Genomic DNA, 22,231 nt, shown 5'->3' on the forward strand with positions numbered 1-22,231 from the left:
CCACTGCAAAGGCCTTAAAGTTCAGCGCGTTGCTGCTGAAGCCACCTTTGCACATGTGCGTCCACCTCTGGTACCTGGTCAACATAAATTATTCCCAAATAAAATAAACAGATGGCTGCTCTCCCTTTTGCGGTAGCTCATGCCTCCCCTCAGAACACGCATCCCCGAGCGTGCTCTGCCACACACCCGGCCGAGCAGGGCGCCAGGCTCACCATCACTACACTTTCAGCCCTTCAAAAACGCTTCTACCTGGCAGCCGCGCCTCTCGCACGCTGACACCTCCTCCTCCTCCCCCCTAAAACCGGGTTCACCCCTTTCCTGATAGAAGACCCGTGCTCCAGCCCAGCCCTCGCGGGCACCCTGCGGGGCCGGCAGACCTCGCCCCCCAGCAGGGAGCGCCGCGGGGACGGCCCCGACGGCCGCTCCGGGGGAGCGGAGTGTCCCCTCGGCGAAGACCCCGCAGCGAGCAGCGGGGTCCCGGGGCGCAGATCTCCCCCACCCAGGAGGGGGATGCGCTGCAGTAGCCGCCGCCTTCCCCTAGACGGAGCCCCGCGGCGCCTTGAAAGTCTCAGGCACCGGGCACGGCTTCGGGGCAGCCGGGCCTCTCGGGGCCGCGCCGAGCCCGCCCCGCCAGACGTGTTCCCCCGGCAGGCTGCCAGCCCCGCTCCCTGGCCCGCTCCTCCCGCCGGCGGGCCCACAGCCAGCCTCCGAGCGGCCATGGAGGCGGGGGAGGTGGCGGCGGCCGCTGCACGCCCCGCAGCCTCGGTAAGTCCCCGGCAGCGAAGCCTGCGCTGCCGGCGCGGCCGCGGCTGCGGGGGGGGGGGGGGTGGGTGTGCGGGGGGGAGCGGCGGGCTGGGCTCCCCGCCGTGTCCCGCCCCGTCCCGCCCCGCGGGAGGGAGGGGTGCGGGCTCAGCCCCGCGCCCCAGCGCCTTCGCTCGCTCTTGTCTTGTCGTTGTCGCCTCAGAAGGAGTTGGGGTCGGCCCCGGGCCGGAGGCAAACGCGATGCCCGGCGGTGCCGCCGCGGCGGCCGCTCGCTGAGGGGCTCCCATGGTACCGGCGCCTGCCGGGCTGGGGGCGGGGGGACGTGCCCGCCGCCGCCCGCCGAAACTTGGGGGAAGTTTCTGAGCCAGTCGGTGAGTACCGGGCGGCGGCTCCGCGCCTGTCCCCGCCGGCCGCGTCCCTCGGGGGGCGAGGAGAGCGCCCTGGGGGACGCGTGGGGCGGCTCCGGGACGGATTCCTCGCTTCCAGCCCCGGCGGTGGCGGGGCGGAAAGTTTTGTGACCCCGCGTGCTGTCGGGGATGACGGGGAATGGCGGGGGGGGGGGGCGGGAAACATGGCCCTGCAGGTCTGGAGAAACCGTGTGCTTTAGAGAAGCCTTCTCTTCTATATGGGCTTGGCTTTAAAAAGCAGAGGGAGAGCGGTGGATGAGCTGCCAGCGTCTCGGTCTTCCCTGCTGTGATGAACCTATTTGGAGTGTGGTTAATTCCAGCTGATACAATCCCTCCCCTCTTTTTTTTTTAAAAAAAAAAAAACAACAACTTTTCGTGACATCTGTAATTGATTGCATTTCTTAGCGTGTAAGTTTTGCACGGGGGAAAAAACAAAACAAACACACAAAAAAACCAAAACAACAATCTGAAGAGAGTATGTTAAAAATACTTAAAATACTCCGAGCAGAAATATACAAACCAGGGTGTTGCTATAGAGGAATAACTAGTCTTTTCTCACAGCAGCGTCTCCGGTGATACTTGCAGCAAACTCTCACGGCGCTAATTGTCTAATTCTAGACATCAAGTGTGTGGATGTGCATTAGTTACTCATCTTTTCAGTAGTGTGTATCTTGTTCCGAATCTGGTGTATTATTAACTTTCAGTAATCGGTCATAGCTTCATTTTCGTCCTCGTGTAGGAGCTGCAAAAGACCCACACCAGGTTATCTTTCTGTTTGTGGTTAAATCAGAAATAAGAATGAAGCATTTAAGTTGCTTCATTGGGTCAGTTGTAGCCAGCAAACTTGAGTTGGACCCCATTTTATCAATGGCTTAAGCAAGTGTTTACGGATAGAAAAAACTGCAGATGTTTACCAGGAGTTCTTGCCTTCAATCTGAAAGACTCCTAGCTATAGCATCGACTTGGTTGCTCACATCAGTGGTCAAAATTTACTTGGGAAAAGAATCAATATAAGGAGATTTGGTAAGATTGATTTGAATACCAGCGTTTATTTAAAAGGTGCTATTTTAAGTATTGAGATTAGAGTAGGTTGCAATTGAGATGTTTTGTGGCTCTGAGTGATAAATGTAATTTACTGAAAGTTACTCACACGACTTTTTATATAGGAATGCGGTGTCTTTCATCTCCACCACATCTCAGTCTCGCATTACACGAATTGCTCCTTGCCATGTTAATTCAGCACGTTAGCATGTTTTAATAATTGCAAAAGATTGACAGGCAGGACAGCTTGCAATGCTTCTGAGGAGTGATTTCTAAAATCGCTTGTAAACGGTAGTGGCGCTTTTATTAAATATATGAAAATAACTGCTGAAACTTACTGAAATGTACAGAGAAGTCACAGATACCACCCAAATATTTTGCTGCCAAAATCTCCCGAGTATGGCCACGCATTGTTTTCATTAGCCGTGGGCTGTTTCGGTGTCTCCTGGTGCGGATGTGTCCGCCCAGCACGGTGCAGCACCACGAGGAGCTGCTTTCCGCAGCAGCTGTAGCGCCAGAGCTCGGTGCTGCCGGCGGGCGCTGGGCTGGCTCTGCCACGACGGGCGTCCGGGCCAGATGTGCGGGGCTCCATTCTGCAAGTTTTAACTAACTGAGGTAGAAGGCGGTAGGGTGTGTGACCTCTCGGGCCTGTTTTCAGTAGGGAAAGCTCAAATAAATCTTGGCTGGCAGCTCCCCTAATTCTGGATTGGTACCTTTCTTTTCCATGATCTGGAGACTGAGGAAGTACGATATATATCGGGCCTTTTAGGGTGTAACTTTTGCTCGTGGGGTTTTTTTTGCCTTGGCTACGTGTACGTTTCAGTTGTGTATATAAACCATAGGTAGCCCTTGCTGCTATCCAATGAAGCTTCATTTTGCTGCAGAAATTGTTTTTTATCAAACCTAGTATTTGTCTTGTGCTATTAATGGAAGCATCAAGCTGAATAAATATAACATTATGTACCTTATTTGAAATACCAGATTTTCATTGAAAAAAATGGAAGCTGTGTATATTTGCAATTGAGAAAACAATGTAAGCAGATATGCTTTGATTTTTTAATTATTTTTTTAATCTGGTTAAAAACATATTATTGGACGCAACAGCACTTGCATTCAGCCCCATTGAATCTCTTGCAGTGTTAAGGTAAGTGTCAAAAACATTTTCAACACATTGCAAATAAATAAAAATTATAGGAAGAAGAGGGGAAAGCTGGTGGGGAAGGTTGGTGGTGAAAGGCAGTGTAAGGAGTGCAGTAAGGACTCTGCCCAGTCCACATAGGAGTTCTAAATTATGCGCTCGCTAGAGGGTTAGGTTGCTTTTAGCTAAAAGGATCTTCCTTATTTTTTCACAAGTTATTTATCTGATGGAAAGACAAATCTTTGGCCCAGTGGAGCCAGGATGGTGATTCTGGGAAAAGGCCAGTGTGAGGAAAGCAGGCAGACAGGCGGCAGGGCTGCCACTATAGTCGTGGTGAAGGCAAAAGGCTGACGCAACAAGATACTAGCTTGGCAGGAACAGATTTATGTCAGACTTGAAGGAACACTTTGTGCTCACATTGTTTATCACAAGGGAAATCTTTATTGTATATGAATCCAAATGTAAGTTCTTTGTATGACATGGATGTTTATTTACACGTAATTTTAATTTGTGAGGGACGTGCATCCGCGTACCAAAGAGCTGGTTCTGAATGTATGAGAAACAATTTTTCCCAGTAAACTGTAAAGGCTGTTTGCTGACAGAGATGGATGCTGTCCTTATCACATTTACTGCAGATTATGAAATGAAAATACATTTAGGCTTGATATTTTATTGGCCTTTAGAAAGCAGGAATTCTATTGAAAATAAATTAATAATCAGAAACTTTGGGGTTTTTACTACTGAGTTAATGTAAACTTCAGAAATGGTTTACAGTAGCAGGGTGGTTTGAAATAGTATGAGACTTAATGTCTTACTTAAACAAGGTAATGTTCCTCACTGTTTGCTGAGCATTTCAGAGGTATGATGCTGTGATGATGTAAAGGGCAGTTAAAATTATTTTTACTGAAGGAATAGCTGCTGGAAAACACCTTTGTCTAGTCTTCTGCTTCAAGCAGTAATCTGATGCTTGAGCCACTTTTATTAAATGTGTAGATGCACGTGCTCAGGCATTTGGTTCAGCATAACCTTTCAGGTGTGAGGTAGTTCCCATTCGTGTTATTCATGTAGTCAGTAGCTGAAGCATTGTAACAATAATCAAGCATTTGTGAGCTTTAAAATGCTTTCTGTCAAGTTACTCAGACTTACCATACTAATCACATCTATGTTACTCTTTTGACTTTGCAAAAAAATCCACAGACCATGATGCCAACCACCCGTATCTTCTAAATGCGCAATTTAAAAGCTTTGAGTTATTAAGATATTCTTTTTTGTAGCGATACAGTCCGCAACGTAGTCTTTTGTCCTGATAGTGTTGAAACTAGTGGCTATGTTTTGTGGAAGGGATCCACTGTGGGACCATGGTCACACAGGTGGAGGTCATACGGGGCGGCATGGAGGCTGCTGGAGATGTGGTGGAGGCAACAAACTCTGCGTGGAGAATGCTGATGTGAGGCTATGGAGCTCTGGTAAATTTAGCAGAAAATTTTAACCCTCTGCAGTAGGAAAGTAAACACAGCAACCATTCTTCTGGTGTTGAAGGAGTTACACTTTCCCATCTCCCCTTTTCTGTAGACACTCAGAGAGATGCAGCGTTACTGTATCACAGTGCTAGACATGCAAGGCTTTGTGTATCAAGTACAGGTGACTACCTAGAGTGGGTGCATAATACAGGAAACTGAACTCAGAATGTGCGAAGACAAAATGCTTCACTGGCTTTACACTCATTGAGGCGGCAGATCTGTATCTTATCACATAATGAGCTTGCTCATAATCCTAGAACAAAGCTGATATGTGAAGACATAAATAGGAATAATCAGTTGCATTTGGGTACCATTTAAACACTAGGCAATAATAGAGATGCAGAAAATTAACATTTAGAACTTTAAAAGCTGTTTAAATTCTGTCATAAATATATTACAGTCTTCAAATTAAATTTATAAGTAGTCAGTCCAAACATAAACTTTCAGATGCTCTGCAGAGTAATTTTTGTGCAGTACAGGTTTGTCAGCAGCTAATACACAACAGCTCTGAGGGGTAGTTGGAAAGAGTTAGGTTATTAATAACAACCATCAGGTTTCATCACTCAAGCGCTTAAATTGGGTTTGAACTTTTACTGCCTCAGGAGAAAATGAGATTCATAAAACTTGGTGAGAAAAACCAAATCCTAACTTATTAGCAGGAGCTGTTCAGTACCGTGCTCACTGGGTATTGGCTTGCACCCCAGGCTGTCATACCTTTGTGGTCCTGGGCAGCCTGATATGGTTGCTCAATACTCCAGCTTTTGCTATGGTGCTGATTCAGGTCTGGCCAGCCCAGAATTTGGGGAGAACAGAAGTATTTTTCTTGTTCTTTTCCAGGTAGAGACATGCAATGGCGGTTTCTAGCCTTGAAAATCCACTGCACCTATAAAATGCTGGGTTTGTTCAAATCCCAGTGCGCTGGCTGCATATTCCAGTAGATATCTCAGATGCACGGATGGTACCCGGTAGGTCGAAACCATATCTGTATTAGTTCTGTGAACAGTTGGCTGTATGCCTGACCAGTATGCAACTGTTTCAGGTTTTCATCTGTATGTGTTCATCTCAACAACCTTATTGGTATAGCCAAGCAACTTTTTGTGCCTGTTGGAGTTTGGGGATTGGGTAGCAGTAGTCTGGCCATGAAAGAGAGTCAATAGGGCAAGAGAAATAGACTGAAAGAACCAACAAATTTTATTTCAGCAGTCTCTGTTAAATGAGCATGCTTGTCAGCTTTTGCTTTGCTTCACAAACTGCATGCCTTATTCCCAGCTGCTCTCAAATGTTCAGCTAGCAGCCTGATTTCTGCTATATTTCATATTTGTTTGGGTTTTTTTGCGTGCCTTTTGCACACACACAGGAATTCATGTCAGTGGCACCTTGAGAATGAGTTGATGCAGTGAGCTCTCCTTTATTGCATGACTGGAAATATTGTTTGAATTTGGTACCAAATACTTATTAAATTCTGCTTTCTCAAGAACCATGTTACCAACTGCTTTATAATTGTTTTCAGCAATGCCTTCTGTACTGTTTTGATGAGATTACTACTGGCTTTATGTGATGCTATAAAAAGTGAGTGGAAAAAAAAACAAACAAGATTCTTTCTAGGTGATAGTTTGTATCCCTTGCTTCACCTGAGTTGGAGGACTGATGGTGTTTACATTTGGGACCAAGCTTTATCTGTTCTGCCCAAAGTAGGGGAGGTCTGGGCTGAGAATCAAGAGGACAAAAGCAATTTGAAGAAATGAGCTGCAGTATCTCTGGCTTTGATTATTTTTTTTATGGCTTAACCTAATAAGGTATGTCCGAAGAACACTGACACTTTCACTTACTAAGAAAATCTATGTTTTTGTAATGACTATGACAGTTTTATTTCAGGAACAGAGCAGCTCTAAGGACTAAGTCAGATGTTAAGTAAATAAGGCAGAATGCAGTGTGGTCAGGACTCCACGAGCTGATCTGTACTTCACAGCGTGTGCAGATCAAGCCCAGTGAGCTGTGCTTATGCTGGGGCTTTGATCTTCCAAGTTGAGTCCTGGCTTTTGAAGGATATATACTAGGTCTGGGCTTGCTACAGTGAGTTGAGCCACCAGAAGGAATGATTTGCAGCATGCAGTGGGAAATCCTGCTCTTTTTTCCCAAATCTGTTTGCAGTTTTGGGCTCATCCACACATGTAACTGAAACTCAGCCAGCTAAACATTTCCAGGCTTGACTTGTGTATGGTCCATGCAGTGCCAACCTGCTGGTCCAGTATGTGTGGATGAACTGTTCTACTCATGGTGGCAATGTTGCTGCAACAGGATCAGAAATACAATGCAGGACGGTGCTTTATGCTAACTTTTAGCTGTGATTTCTGACCTTTGGAGAACAGTGAGTCTCTGGGTCTGCTCATGCTGGGTGGTGGTAACAAACACTGCACAGGAGAGATGCTTGTTATGTGATACAGTCACTGCCAGCCTCCTGTACACCAGCCAGTTCTGCTGGTGCAGGACAGCATGTACGGCACGGAGGGACAGCAGCCTGGGACAGGGGGAAATAGCCTCTCCACTTCCCTGTGAGGAAGGCTATTTTTGTGGAACCGTGTGATGAGCTTTGGTATCTTCCTGCACTAACGTGCATTTTATAAGGGGGGCCATATCACTTTAGAAACCATTTCAGAAAAAGCAGTCATTGTTGTAAAGCAGCCTGTGCCGCAGTATTGATGGTTCTTAGTTAAGTGTTTTTCTTGAATAGCTCATTTCCTTGACATAATACATAGCTTTGAGAGATGAATTAATTTATTTGATTTTACTGAGTCCAGACACACTTTTTCAGTGGCATGTAATCTGTCCACCACAAGGCACAGGCAAGTGTGTTAACTACAGTGGGTGTTGTTCAGTTGTTCTTAAGGCTTTGGCTGACTACAGGGGTGCTGGTGGTGACATTAAGGAAGGGTGGCAATAACCTGTTTTAAGTGGTGTGAGGGCCTGCCTGGCTTTCGTTGGAGCAAGGGGAAGAACAAAAATACTTGAATGAAGAAGCTTTATACATCATTGATTTTTCAGGCTTTTTGTGTGTAACTATGTAGAACCTGTATCCGATGTACAAGGTCTTTGATCCAGCATGTGACATTACTGAATGCACTTCAAGCCATGGTGGAAAAAGTAATGCTCTTTACTTTTGTGTCTATGCATTTGTTGTAGCCTGTTCTATTGTTTTTTTCCAATTATAAACAAATAATTAATGTTTTATTAAAGGAATCAGAAGTATTGTGAAAATCACTGCTAGTCCATTTTCCTCTCCCTTTCTACTACTGCAGGCGGAGGCTCTCTATAAGAGCCCAAGGGAGCTTTATGGATCCAGTAGGAATAAAAAGTTTGTCTGCCAAGGAGAAAGAACATAGGATTTAGGAAGAGAGACTCCTCCCGACTAATTGTTCACTTTGACATTGAACAGTGTAACAAAAATCTTAACACAGATGCTTCAGTTTAGTATGCTGAGGTGCAAATTTCAGATATAATTAATTTTTAAATAATTTTGGCCTATCATTTGAATGTTACTTCAAGCCTAACGAACCTGAGAGCCTGGTTAACCGTTTGAGATCTCGGAGCGGAAGAGAGGTTCTCCACAGTGGGTGTACATTTTCTACAGGTGCTTCTGTTTACTAAATCATACAGAAAAGGGAAGGATGTTTTTATGGTGGGAGGGATCAAGAGCCAGGGTCTGCATACAAATTGTGCGTAATGTCTGAAACAAAATGGAATATGTGGAAGTAGAAAGACTAGGATGTGAAAGCCTGGGACACTGTTGAATGAATAAGGAAAGACTGAAGTTATAATGGAACCAAATAGTTCCAAGTCTGTCTTAAAAGGAAAACTGAATTTTAAGTGACCAGTAATCAAAAGGACATACTTAATTATAAATATTTGTTTAAGGATGTTTGAGACACCTGGACTGAAACATGGTAAAAAACCCAAAACCTCCTAGATTACTAAACATTCAAGTATAATTTGAATTGTACTCAGAAGTATATTTTCAGATTGATTTTGGAAAATATTTTCTCTTTTTTAATTATTATAATTTATTATTATGCCACTCTGTGGGTAGAGCTGTGGTAGGAGTAGAAATGGTTTTGGTAGTAAGGACTTGTTTTGCCAGAGGCTTGCATTGCTCTGCTTTCCAAATGGTGTACTGGTTGCAGTGTGTTGTAGGAGCCTGTCAGTGCAACAGCTCATAAAAAGAACAGGGAATGGAAAGATGGTACTTTTTCATCAAACAACTGATGTATTTCACCAGCTTATTTTATATGTGAGAAGCTGGTACACACACTGTTTACATGCAGTTTTCGTTTTATTTACTACTGCTGAAGTGTGAAAAAAAAATCTAAGATGTCAATAAAAATGACTGGCACCATTTGTTGTTAGCTGAAACAGAAGAGGTATCTCTCACTAGTTATTTATTTGTCTGGCTTTTTAAAATTTAATTTAAAAGGCTCCTGCCAAGCAGCCTGATCTGAGAGGATGCTGTGGCTTGGTAATCCTGTTTGTATAAAGCAGAAGTATGCTCTTATGGGGAAAAAAAGGTAGTCCCTCCCACCCTCTACATCTCAGACACCTGCACTGACCAGATACTGTGGAAATTGGCGGGAGAAGTACATTCATCCCTGCTCATATTGAGCAGTATGACAGAGCAGTGGCCTTGGCTGTCACTGCTGGGTCTGCAGGTCACACAGCTCTCTCTTCTTGGGGCTTTTCATATGCCCCCTTGGGGGTGGTGAGGCTCCTCTGCCCCTGGAGCCACATGCCAGAACCTTTGCTCAGCTGAGAGCAGCACTTGAACAGGCTTGGTCAATTAATTTTTTTAAGTTTCATTTTGAACCCCTAAACTCTTTCTAGCAGGGTACAAACCCTTTTTAGAAATTCCTTATGTTTATATTACAGTATATATAAACATCCTTTATGTTGTCATCTTTTATAGACCCTCTGTGACCTAATAGGGTGATGTTCATTAGAGTTACTGGCTCTTACTCTGTGGAAAAGTTACTGTGAGCCAGCCTGCCAGAGGGTGTGCAGGGCAGCAGATGGAGATGGGAGGAGCACTTCTAAAGTCTGCTGTGTCAGTGGTGTCAGTACCAGCCGTGAGGAAGAATAAGGCAGATTACTTGCAGAGGCTTCTGTAGGAGGCTTTCTTATTTTCTTCTGACTGTTTTTATGCTGTCATATTAAATAATTGACAAAACTAAATATCAGTGTTGATCCGTAGCTTACTGGACATGCATCCCACTTACAGCACATCTTTAACAGAACAATCCATAAAGAAGAAAAATACATCCAGATTGATTGAACTATGTGTTTCTGTCTTGTATACAATCCATATTGAGCCTCATCATTATATTTAATAAGCATAGCCAAGTTACTTCCTTCTCTTTATTCCAGCTCTTTTGACTGAAAATTGGCTTTCAATTTTGGGTTGGATTTTCTGAATTATGTGGTTTAGAGAAAGCGTGGAAGGCCTAAGAAAAGCTTCTTTCAGAGGATGAATGAGCCATCCTTATCTCTTGCCACATCACTGTGCTTTGGCAGGGTTTCTCTGGTGGCCACTGGCAGAACCCTGTGTTAGTGGTGTTGCTTCATATCTGAGCAGATTGCTGTTTTCCAGATGCCCGGCTTGCTCCCTACCTTAACAATACAGATAGGTGCTCTGAAAGAATGTTACTAACATTTCCAGTCAGAAGAAGCAGAATTGCTCACAAGCTGCGGCCTGTGGGGTGCTTCCAGAGAAGGCAGATTGGAACCAGCTTGGGGCAAGCGCTGAGCTGTGCTGGAAATAGCAGCTGGGAATCCATTAGCTGGGAATCTAGCAAACGGGAAGCATGGCTGCCAGACACCGTCCCCTTCCTGCTGGGACCCTCTGCCGGACTGCTGCAGAGCAGCAGTTGGTGTCTCTCTGTGTTGGGGCTCACAGCAACCGGCTTCCTCTGATGCTGGAGCAGGAGAAGCAGCGGATGATAAAGCCCACATGTTAAGTGTCCCTAAGAGCAGAAGAAGCTGGTGGCATTGGGACACCAGAGGAGAGAGAGGCTAGCAGAGAGTAGTGGGAAGCACAGGCAACCGTATTAATTCTGGCAGTTACTGGGCAGAAATAGGACAACTTCCTTGGAAGGATGAACATTAATCTGGGTTTTGTTCTGTTGGTGCAGATTATAGTGCAGGTGGCTGGCAATGGTTTGTAGGTGCCGTCATCACACGGAACAGTACCAGAGGAATCCAGACATTGAAAAGCAACAACAGCAAAAAGCACTAAAAAAGCACATTGAACAAGCTAGCATTGGTTCTTCACCTTGTATAAGTTTTCTGGGATGCATTAAAGTACTAAGATGTCAAGTGCAGACAGCTTTTTAACACAGTAAACTGAGGATGGAGGTAGCAACAGCAGGGACTTTTCTGGGCATTCTACATAGTTCCTTATTGGTAGCTCTGGCTTTGGGCCTTGACCCTTACTGCTCTTAGCATTCATTTCTTTGTCTTTTGTCTTAAGCACTTCAGTTAGGACAGAAAAGGACTAATGCTGTTGACTCTGTTGTTTTGTCATTCAAAACAGTAAAAACAAACAGAACTACACACATTCCCTCGACCTTTTCTTCACGGACTTGTGTGTGTGTAGGGGGGTGAGGAATGAATGATGCTTTCAAAACTGCCCTGGTAACTCCTTTTTCAGGAGTGACACAGAACCTTATCGGGCTATAAGTAGGGAATCTTCTGCAGATAGCATGACAAACTTTGGATGTATTTATGTAGTATTAGAATTTCTGGGCATTGTTTGGCTTAAAGACATATCCATAGCATTAAATGCATGTTGATTTTCTTTCCCTTATTACTGGCAAGTCACTGTGTAGAGCATAGTCATTTAACTGTAATAAATTTAAGCAAGTGTTGAAACAGTAAACAAGTGTCACATAAACCATCAGATATAGTTATCATGAGATCAAGAAGATCACAACAGTAGTGTTTTATCTTCAGCTATTAATACGGCTGGGCATTGAGAAGTTGTGAAGGAAATTGAAAACAATCTTCTCCTGAGTTTTGCCAAGATTAATTGGTGGGATCTCTTGTTGCCAAATGCTGATGCTGAATGAGAGAGCAGCAGCCACCACTCGGGATTAGTTTTCTGAAACTACTTAAAGTCAATTATCAGTCCAGTTTTCAGGGGTTTTATTAATAGTCTTGTGGATTACCATACAGTTTGAAGGATAAGAAAGCAGGTAGATGTTAAGAGGAAAATACTCTTGCCTATCCTGGTAGCTTTGGGAATGCATACAGCATCTTTTATTTGGTAGTTTAATGTAGCTGTGAAAAAGGAATTGTAGCATAGATGGTAAGATTAGAGTGAAAGATTTCATCTGCCTTTCCCAAGCAGTAGCTCCTGGAAGCGATACGCAGCTTGTGGCTAGGAACAGGGCCATATCCCTGGCCGTGACTTCATGGGAGGCCCTGCCGGGAGCTCAGAGAGACCTCAGCCAGACATAAGCCTTCAGAGCCTGCACTCATGGCACTGGTTTCCAAACCATTGCAGAACCACGACAGCTGTTCTGTTTGTTTATTGGGTTTTTTGTTTGTTTGTTTGTGTTTTGGTTTGGGGTTTTTTTTCTCTTAGAGGAATACTTGCTTGAGTGTTTGGATATTGTTTTGAATATATTGTGCTCTTAGTTTTTATGTGGTTTTGGAATTAGTAATAAGCCAGGTGGTGCTTGATATTTCATGCATGATGTGTCCAACCCCAGAGTCCAGGGAAACTACGAACAGGCTATTCTTTTCTTCAAGCCATTCTTTCACAGTAGCATAAGCTGAAAGGTTTACATGAATTAAAAATTAATTGCCAAATATGAAGTCAGGCCATTAAAGTTATATGCTGATCACTTCAGAAGTTTGTTAATAAAAAAGTGAACATCCAGCACTAGACTAGACTGAATGTGTCTAGGTGCTTCAATGGTAGGTGCTGCTGGGAGGAATCTAGCATCCTTTCTGGGATCTGGTTTGTTGATTATGGTATGACCCACTTGGCAGCATGCCTGTCTTGTGAGGCACAGGACAATAATATCCTGCGCAGCTACTTTGCTACGTAATTGAAATACACTGCCAGCATTATTTGGGTCAGATATGTATTCAGTAACATATTGCTGCTGAATGGCATGATAAAAATAACAACTTTTTTCCATCATCGAACTTTCCTGCATTGTTCATGAGCAAGCTGAGCCTGAGGAACTCTGCTTCTAGTAAAATTTAAGGGAGGGTTTCTAGTGAAGGTGTCAGTAGGCATGTCCTGTCACTCACCACCAAATCTCCTTATTCTGAAGGTTTTTTTGATATCATACTAGAAAACTAGACATTTGCTCAAATTTCAGCATAGTTATGGAAAATTCAGATTGTGGTGTCGAATTTATGTAAGTTAACTTCATAAATCCAGAAAAAACTTAACCAAACGACCAGTACATACCCTCTTAGGTAATCTGAATATCTAACTCTATCTCTGGCACATGATGACCTATCTGAAGGAAATGAGCACCACTTCAGTGATCTCAGAATGGCTAAAAGCTTGCTTTTCAGCAAAAATGTGAATCTGGCAGGCTCTAAGTGCAAACAGTCTCTTTGTGGAGACTTAAGTGCAGGCCCACTGCTGGTTCTTACTCTGCAAAGCTGATACAGGCACCTGGTGTGGTTAGTCTGATCTTCTTTCCTCTATTTGAATTTCTCTGTTTTTTGAGCTCTGCCTGAAAAGTAGATTGGCACATGCTCTCTTATTTTTCAAATTAGTCATGCCAGCTATGCATAAAAGAGCTGGAGCAAAAGCATTCCATGTCCGTTGTTAAGTGTTTTATTTTCCAGACTAAAAACTGAGTGCTTGCAGTTTGTGTGTCATTATATGCTTGTCATTCCTAATTACTTTCTGGCATGTTCCTGAGTATTTTCTCAGCAGGAGAATATATTTCATCAGGTTTTTTTAAACACAGCTAGAATGCCTCTAGAACTAGCCTAACAAAAAAAAAAAAAAATTTATAAGGTGGAAAACTAATTGGAGAAAAAATGTGTACATACTAACTTATTTCTTTCTGAAAGAGTAACTTGCTTCGTCTTTTATAATCAATAGGCATTTTGTCCTGAAGAAATGGGACTGTTACATTTCATAATTGGAAATTAGTGATCAAGCATGTTTGATTAATTTCAGAGAGTATAAGTGTGTGATTTTTCCTGCAGGTATTCTACATACTGCAGCATGTTTTACCAAAGTAAAATGTGGTGTTTGCATACCAGATTCTATACACACAAATTCATAAATGCACATGTACAGAGAAGCAGATTTGCAGTTTTGACCTTTGAGATACGCTGCCAGTGAGCTACAAAAACTCTTCTGAGGCTGATGGTAAACAGAAACTGCTTCAGTGAAAAACTGAGTTTCCCAGATGGCATTTCCTTTGCTTCCTCGAATTTTATTCTGTCTTGACTGGCAGTTGCCAACTTGACGACCCTGACAATGCGCTGGAGTATCAGGAGTCTGTTGTCTCCCAAAAGAGCTGCAGTTCCTGAGTCAGAAGGTAAATCTTCAGAGTCACCACAGCGAGGAGTGAGGCAGCTTTGTGGAGCGTGTGTCAGTGCTCAGGATGCTGAGGAGAGATTCAGACATGAAATGCAATCGAAGGCTGTGGCCAGATATTAAAGGCAAACATGTTCTTTGTATGATGGATTGATTGAGGAGGCTCTTGTTTCTCTGCTGTGGTGCTGCAGCCCGTGCGGTGATGTGGGGTGCCCGAGCTGCCTCCCCTAGCTGCCAGCGGGTTTTTCACTGGGCTGGTGCCACTTGTCCCACAGCTGCCAGGTAGAAGGAGAGGTTGGGAGCCCATGGCAGGGAGTGGCCATCTCATGGGGAAGGTAGCAGCTTACAGCCAGGTCAATTTTGGCCAGGCATGAAGCTGCCTTTCAGGCCAGCCTTGTTGCAGGACTGGAGCTGGAGCTTTGGGGCAGCTGCAGCCCTGGGCCCAGGTGGCATGGGGATCTGCCCTCAGTCCATGTTTGTCGAGGGACCCAAAGGCTTGTGCATCCAGGGACAAGCTGCCAGGGTGTTGCAGTGAAAGGCAAATCTTGGGCAGGCACAGGTTTCCACCTTGAGCAGGTGGGAAATCTGACCTAATGATGACTGGTCTGTCTGGGCAATATCAGAAGTTTGCTAAAGTTACTGAAGAGTACTCACATGATGTAATATTAAGTATCTGCACTAGATACCTGAATTACCTTCTGTAAGGACTCTACTGACAGTGATAAGCTAAGAAGACCTTAATTTCGACACCTCAGGTTAGTTCTTGCTCTTCAGTGGTATGTGCAGAATTTCCCTGGCATACCCCATCTGCTGTGATAAACAGGAGCAAAGACTCTTGCCTCAGGTGACAAGAATTTATTACTAATATAGTGTCATAGCCATAATTTTCAATTCAGTCAACTATGCTGAACAAATATTAAGATACTTGCCCTGAAGGACTGGCAGGCGGTGTTTAGGAATGGCAGGATAATTTACTGTGTCAAACACAACAAATACAGTCACACATGGCTGCACTGCATGCTGATTACTCGTGCTTTAATATATTTTTTGTTGGCTTGATGCCTGCTGAAATCTGACACTCACGAGTATCGGTTGTCTCTTTGTGCATTGCTAAAATAGCTGTAGGAAAATACTTTTCTGAAATCTGAGGCTTTAAGGGAATTTTTTGTAGTCTGATGAGGTAGAACAGTGAAGGAATCCTTGAATATTTAATTTAGAGAGAGGATAATTAGTCTCTTCTGTGCACTGAAGTGTATAAGCTTTTCATTATAAGATTGCCTCTGACCGGATGAAACAAAGTAGAATTTTTTGTATAAAAAGAAAGTTTTTACTAAACCAAGCCAGTTAATATTTTTGGGTTGAATTAGACTAATAGTTTCATCTCCTAGGAGCATCTGAAACTGTGTAACTCCAAAATGCTGGACTGGTTAAACACATTTTAAATAAAAATCATTTTTTCAGTCTGAAACGTGATTTTAATGAGTTGAAAACTGCTAAACAAAAGTAATTTCAAGTAAATTAACATAATAAGTTAAAATATTTTCCAGTGTATTCAAATAAATGCAAATAGTTTTGTATTGCATAAAATTATACTAATTGACTAGAAATAAAAATTAAGTCTTTTGTAGAATTATGTATCCATGTGAATTATTTTTGGTCACAGCAAAAGGATCTGATATTGAACTGGTTTTTACTGTTAGGGTAACTGCTGTCAGTGCTTTTTTCTAGAGAAGCCGGTGTTCTCACAGTGTTCATGAAGATAACAGAATACCTTGAGACAGATCAAATTTGGCTAGATGATTAACAAGATGTTCAGAGGGCACCTTTCCTATGAAAACAGGTTCAGAGGCTGCAGGGAGCCGTTATAGCAGCCTTCCAGTACTTGAGGAGGCTACAGGAAAGCTAGGGAGGGGCTTTTTGCAAGGGCTTATAGTGAGAGCACAAGGGATAGTGCCATTGAACAGGAAGAAGAGAGATCTAGATTAGGTGTTGGGAAGGAATTCTTCACTGTGAGGATGGTGATACACTGGCAGAGGTTGCCCAGGAAGGTTGTGGATGCCTGTTCCCTGGAAGTGGTCAAGGCCAGGTTGGATGGGGCTCTGAGCAATCTGGTCTACTGGAAGGTGTCCCTGTCCAAGGCAGGCCGGTTGGAACTATATGATCTTTAAAGTCTCTTCCAACCCAAACCATTCTGCTATCCTATGATTATTTACTGATACCAGGTATTGATTGTGCAAGATAATAATCGCTGATAAAGACTGCAGTGGACATGAGGCTGCTGATGCCATGGTAGGCACAGAGTGGGCACACGTCCCTGTCCTTGAAGAGTCTGCAGCATGGAAAGCTGTTACCCCTCTTGTAGATGGGACAGGGGAGCCCCAGAACACTCCAGACTGAGCTCCATAGGGGCTCTGCAGCACTGCAGGGTTGCTTTGCTGTTTTTAATTTCCTAGCTGGAAATTATTTCCAAAACCTTCTTCACTGCAGTTGGTGCTCACAGCATCACAGCAATTGCAGCGAGCAACTAGTCTCTGCCTCCTCCACAAGAGCCTCTCCAGGCTGCGAGGCTGTGTGCTTGCCTCCCTCTTCCTGCTCCCCCAAATGTCTCAAATCTCTTCTGTAAACCTAGTGCCACTCTATAAACCTGTCTCCACTGGTCAGGTTTTCTGAACTTAAGGTCTTCCTCGCACTCTTCTGTGCAGTCTTTGGTTGGGCAGCAGCCTTGGAAAGAAACAGGAGCCCATAGGCAAAGTGGAGTTTAAGAGTGCTTGGTTAGGAATGCTTCTGTCTTGCCTGTTATGTGGGTCAGTGTTAGAATATCACACTCTGACATTTAATCTTGAAATAAAGCAATGAGAAAACTGCCTTGAATAATGGGAAATCCATAGATGTAGTCACTTTTTTGTTTGGTTTTTGTTTAAACACTGCCCCATATAAATACATGTTAGAAGAATCATAGAATGCCAGGTTGGAAAGGACCTCAAGGATCATCTGGTCCAACCTTTCTTGGTAGGAACACTGTTTAGATAAGGTGGCCCAACACCTTGTCAGGCTGAGTTTTGAAAGTGTCCACTGTTGGGGAGTCCACCACTTCCCTGAGGGTATTATTCCGATGTCCGATTATTCTTGTACTGAAAATTTTCTTCTGATGTCTAATCAGGATCTCCTCAAGAGTAGCTAGCACCTATTACCCCTTGTCTTTTCCATGTGACTCATTGTAAAAAGGGAGTCTGCATCTTTTTGGAAACCACTCTTTAAGTACTGGAACATGGTCGTAAGGTCTCCCCTAAGCCTTCTTTTTTCGAGGCTGAACAAACCCAGTTCTCTCAGCCTTTCCTCGTATGGCAAGCTTCACAGTCCTTGGTTCATCTTGGTGCCCTTCTCTGGACTGAAGCATCAGTCTGAAATGTGGTTTAGTGAAATACACAAAATCCATCTTTATTTCCAGTTTAGGTGAAGACATAACAGGTTTTGCTGTGAATCTCTACAGATCTGCTGTGTTCACATGACATTGGTACCCTGCTGCTGACACTGTCAGAGCAAATGCTCAAAGTCCTGTTTGCTTTTTGGTCAGTAAAGATTCTGGCACTGCTGCTTTTTGTGGATTAAGGTGATAACTGTGGTAGCCAAACTAAGGTTCTGGGAGTAGAGTTTCCCCTTTGGCCCTAACTGCTACTTAAAAAAACTGCCAATAGATCTCCTAAGCTGGCAGGCTGGTTCTCTTCAGCTAGAGAGTGAGCCGTTCTAAGATCCTTTGTTCTCCCTGAGGTTTGTTGCAAAATGAGAATGTTCCCTTTGTCTCTGGCAGCTACTCAGGTTTGTAAACATTGTCAGCCAAAGTAATACTGAGTTCATATTCCAAAATACTTGGAATCTGGTTGTTGACTTTTGGGTGCACAGGGCTATTGCTCTCACTCCACAGTTTTGCCCTTACACTTCCGGCTGATCCCTGTACAGAGTTTTCTTGTTTATTCCCTTTTCTGTCAGAGGTCTCGTTCCTGGAAAATCGAACGTGAGCACAGTTTCCAAATTGTGCTGAGGGTGATGGTTCTCTTTGGCTGTGAGAGCGCTTGGTGGGGTGGGTAGTGGATATTCTTCACCTTAACTGATTTTTTTTAGCACTGTGGATGGAAATATTTGAATTACCAGAGATGATGAATGGATGGGGCACTCACCTAGAGTGGGAGATTGGCAGGTAGGACATGGATGTGGGGTTCAGCTGGGAGTTTGTGCCTGTAGCGCAAGTGGGAAGGGGTGGTACCTGGGAGGGGCTGTGGCTGGCAGGACTTGCCATCCTGACCTTCACCCACTGTCTTTGGCACAACTTGCCCCCCTGTCCTTCCAGCCTTTTTCTTTCTCTTGGATATCACAGCTTCTTTCTTCCTCTAAAGCTGACCTTGGCTGCACATGTGCTGAATGGTGAGCTTGCATAGAACAGCCTGCTGCTTTGTCTTGGCGGGGCTCCCAATCCAGGTGCTGGATTATTTTAGGTTTTAGTTGGCTTTTTTTGTGGTTTTGGGGGGATGGGAAGGACTGAAGGCAGTGCTGGATTAAAAGGACTGGTTTGCAGGTACTTGGAAGGTGGAGCTGTTCAGTATTGAGGAATTATGTGGATTTTATTTGTACAGCTTTAATCAATTTGCATTCCATTTTTACCATGCCAGCTCAGATATAATTACTCCACACTATGGGTTACTTAAATTGAGTACACTATATGCAAGGGAATGTCTTAACCTGCTAAATTAATCACACAGAGAAAATTAATGCTGTTTGTATTTAATTAAAAATTTGCAAACCAGGCAGGAGGGAAGAGCATACACAAAAGCAATGTTGCCCTTTATGTTCAAGCTAATCAAGGGAAGCCTGTTGTCTTTTTGAGAAATTACCAGTATGGACTTCTGCTGCAGCCAATTGACTGTAATAAAGGGGTTGATTTTTAAAAATTACACTGTCTAGTTGATAAGTGTGAAATTCAGTAGTGTTAAAAAACGGCCCTGATCAGGGGTATATCCTCCCTTTTCTGGTTGGTCCTGCTTATGTCTTGATAATGTCATCTTCAGAGGGTTGGAATGGGGGCGCTGAAAAGACCTGAATGTATATATCACAAGGTTTTTTTCTGCCTCTTTTATGCCCTTCTATACCTCAGTGTCTGTTTAGCACTTTGCTAGAGATTTGATCTTAGACATGGTGCTATAAAATACCTGAAAGCATTTAATTTTTAAAGAGATGCAGTATGCTGTTATCTTGATTTTAATGAAAGTTTATAGCCTGCTTCGTTTTCTACACAATTTTGCAAATGTGAATCCTTTAGGCTAGGGCCCAAGAAGAAATATGAAAGCTCCTTTTTAAGCCCAGTTGTAAGCCAGTGTCATGAATGTTGAATGCCTGTGGTAAGCTTGGCAAGTGTTAATACAATTCTCATCAATTCCCATTCACTGTCTCTGGTGTGTGAGTGCCTTGACTAACTTGAAACAAAGCAGAAACAGCTTATTTCCCTACATCTTCTTTCTCAACCTGTGAGCAAACTGTTTTACAGATCTACATGTTGTGTATTAGTTGCCCTCTCAATGTGGACACTACTTGGGTCCCGATCCTTCAGTGAGATTTGTAAGCTTAAGGCACTGCTAAAATGGCTGGTGCAGGATGAGAAGGCATGAACCTCTCTGTAAAGGGCTTGTTTCATGTCTGGGCAGTGCTGAGGCATGTTTTAGAATGGAAATGTTGGACAGACAGTTTCAAGTGCAGGGAAGGGACAGGAGGTTCTTAGTAGTAAAACTACTGTGTAGGACTGAGTCATATTTGTTTATATGTTAAAAATTAGTTTTCTTGTTAAAATAAGCAGCAGTTGTGTTTATGTGCTGGAATTCTATCGGTTACGTTGTTATTTCTGGAGAAAGAGGGTGCTTCTGATTAATAGGATGTTAACCAAACCTTACCACAGTACAGGAATTTCGCTGTTTTTAAAAATAAATAAATCATCTTGCCCTCTGTTCTTCATACTACTTCTCTAAGCAACAGTTAAACAATACAACTTTCAATGCAGCTTCTCATTGGGAGAGATAGGAACACTGAACTGGTAAACAGTTTTGCCTTTTGCAGTTTATAGGCACCTTCAGGGTCGTGATAAATGGCCTCTATTAAAAAGGGAGACAATTATGTGTAATTGATTGCAGTGGAGGGGGTTTTGCCTTCTTAACTGTGTTACCTAAGACGTTTTCCTCCTTAAATTTGCATTTTTTTCCATGTCGTAGTGCAAAAGTTAACAACATTCCAGAGCCTTCTCCTCTCACAGGGAATGGTGCTGTATATCTTCTTGTAACCTGTGACTCGTATTATCACACCCAGAAACAAATCCTTCATGTCTCGATTACCCAAAACCAGAGATTTGGGTTCTTAGTGTGCAGGCCATCAGCATGAGTAGCTACTAGGCTCCCTTTGTGTGTTTGAGTTGAATGTAGCTCAAGTGATGCAGTGATACGTCTCTGATTGTGTAACTTGCATGCTTTGTAATAATCAAAATATCACAAAACAGCCTTTTGGAAAGAACAGCTGACTTAATAAATGTGTTTCTGATATTTGTATCTACTGGAAGAGACATTTGGAAAAGGGAAGAGAAGGAGTTACTGAGAAAGAGAACAATTACTCATCTGAATTACTTGTCCTTTTTTCTTTCCCATGTTTGGCTATTTCCATCATAGACTGTAGAGTGATTGATGCCAGTCTGAATAGGGTATAGGATGTGAGATAGTTCTCAGAAGGTGAAATACTTTGCAGTTTTTAACCTTTCTTCCTTTGCCACATTTAAACAAGCTAAACGCTATCAAAGTTTAGTGACTGGGAAGGATGTTTGTCTAGTTTACACTAATTCTTAATTTTGATATCCTGCCTTTTTCAAGGAAAAAAAAAAAGGAACAAATATGAACAAACGGTGTTTTGTCTCATTTCTGAAATTGCTAATATGAATGTGTGTATCCCATACTAGATGGGGAACATGAACTCCCTTGGACTATTAGAATTGGTCTCCATTAGGAAATGTGTGCGTTACACCTAATGAAGCAGCACTTAGCTTTGCTAACATCACACTGGAGCAACAGAGAGGTTCTTTTATCACACAAGTGAATTCCCAGAACTCTTGCTTTGTAAATAAGGTCTGTTCCTAGTGAGTCCTAATTGGTAATGACAGTTAATGCAATACCTGCTGGCTAGGACTGGCCTTTACTAGAGGAGTTCTTAGAAACTTATTTATTGATTGCTGTAATCAATTTAGTTTTTAAAAAAACAAACATTAAACCAAAAGAAACAAACAACAACAACAAAAACCACACAAAAACCCAACAAAAACATTAGTATGCCCTTGATTTTCTGATAATTTTATTTCTTTATTTGATGGAGTGAGTGAAATTGAAGTCTCAAAACCCTTGTCTGTCTCTATTTGTAAAGCATTTGGTGGTTTTGATTTTATGTGTGATTATGGCCTCAGGAATTATGGTTATAGGGATATTGAAGAAATGTAATTTTCTGTCCATGTTGTCCAGAAACTGAGACACAGAATTTGCTTATCTTTGCATATCATCAGTTCTCTATGAACTAATTATTGTGTATTTACCTGTGCAGAAAATGGAGTTTTGTTGCAAGGCTGAGATAGCATTCCCCTCTCTTGTTCTCCGTTGTACCCGGTACTTTATATTTGCATGGTGCCGTACAGGCTTCAAGCAATGAACCTTTGTTCCAGAGTGCAGAACCTAGCCAGCTCTGTTGCCATCTAAAAAGGGAAGGGATTGGGCTTTGATCCTTCTTG

The 22,231-nt window shown here is 43.1% G+C and overlaps 1 protein-coding gene across 3 annotated transcripts in view; it reads left to right on the plus strand.

The window, feature by feature from the left end:
* Positions 1 to 708: 708 nt before the first annotated feature.
* Positions 709 to 22,231, plus strand: part of GHR (growth hormone receptor) — a 137,907-nt gene continuing 116,384 nt past the window's right edge. Inside the window, exons 1-2 of one of the 3 annotated variants that reach the window (XM_051641912.1) lie at positions 897 to 1,133; positions 5,706 to 5,833. The gene's annotated coding sequence lies outside the window, so the exon portion shown is untranslated. Of the gene's footprint in view, positions 766 to 896; positions 1,134 to 5,705; positions 5,834 to 22,231 lie in introns of those variants that run through there. The other 2 variants (XM_051641913.1, XM_051641911.1) reach the window with 2 other exon arrangements.

Source organism: Apus apus, chromosome Z (assembly GCF_020740795.1).
Source record: "Apus apus isolate bApuApu2 chromosome Z, bApuApu2.pri.cur, whole genome shotgun sequence".
NCBI lineage: Eukaryota > Metazoa > Chordata > Aves > Apodiformes > Apodidae > Apus > Apus apus.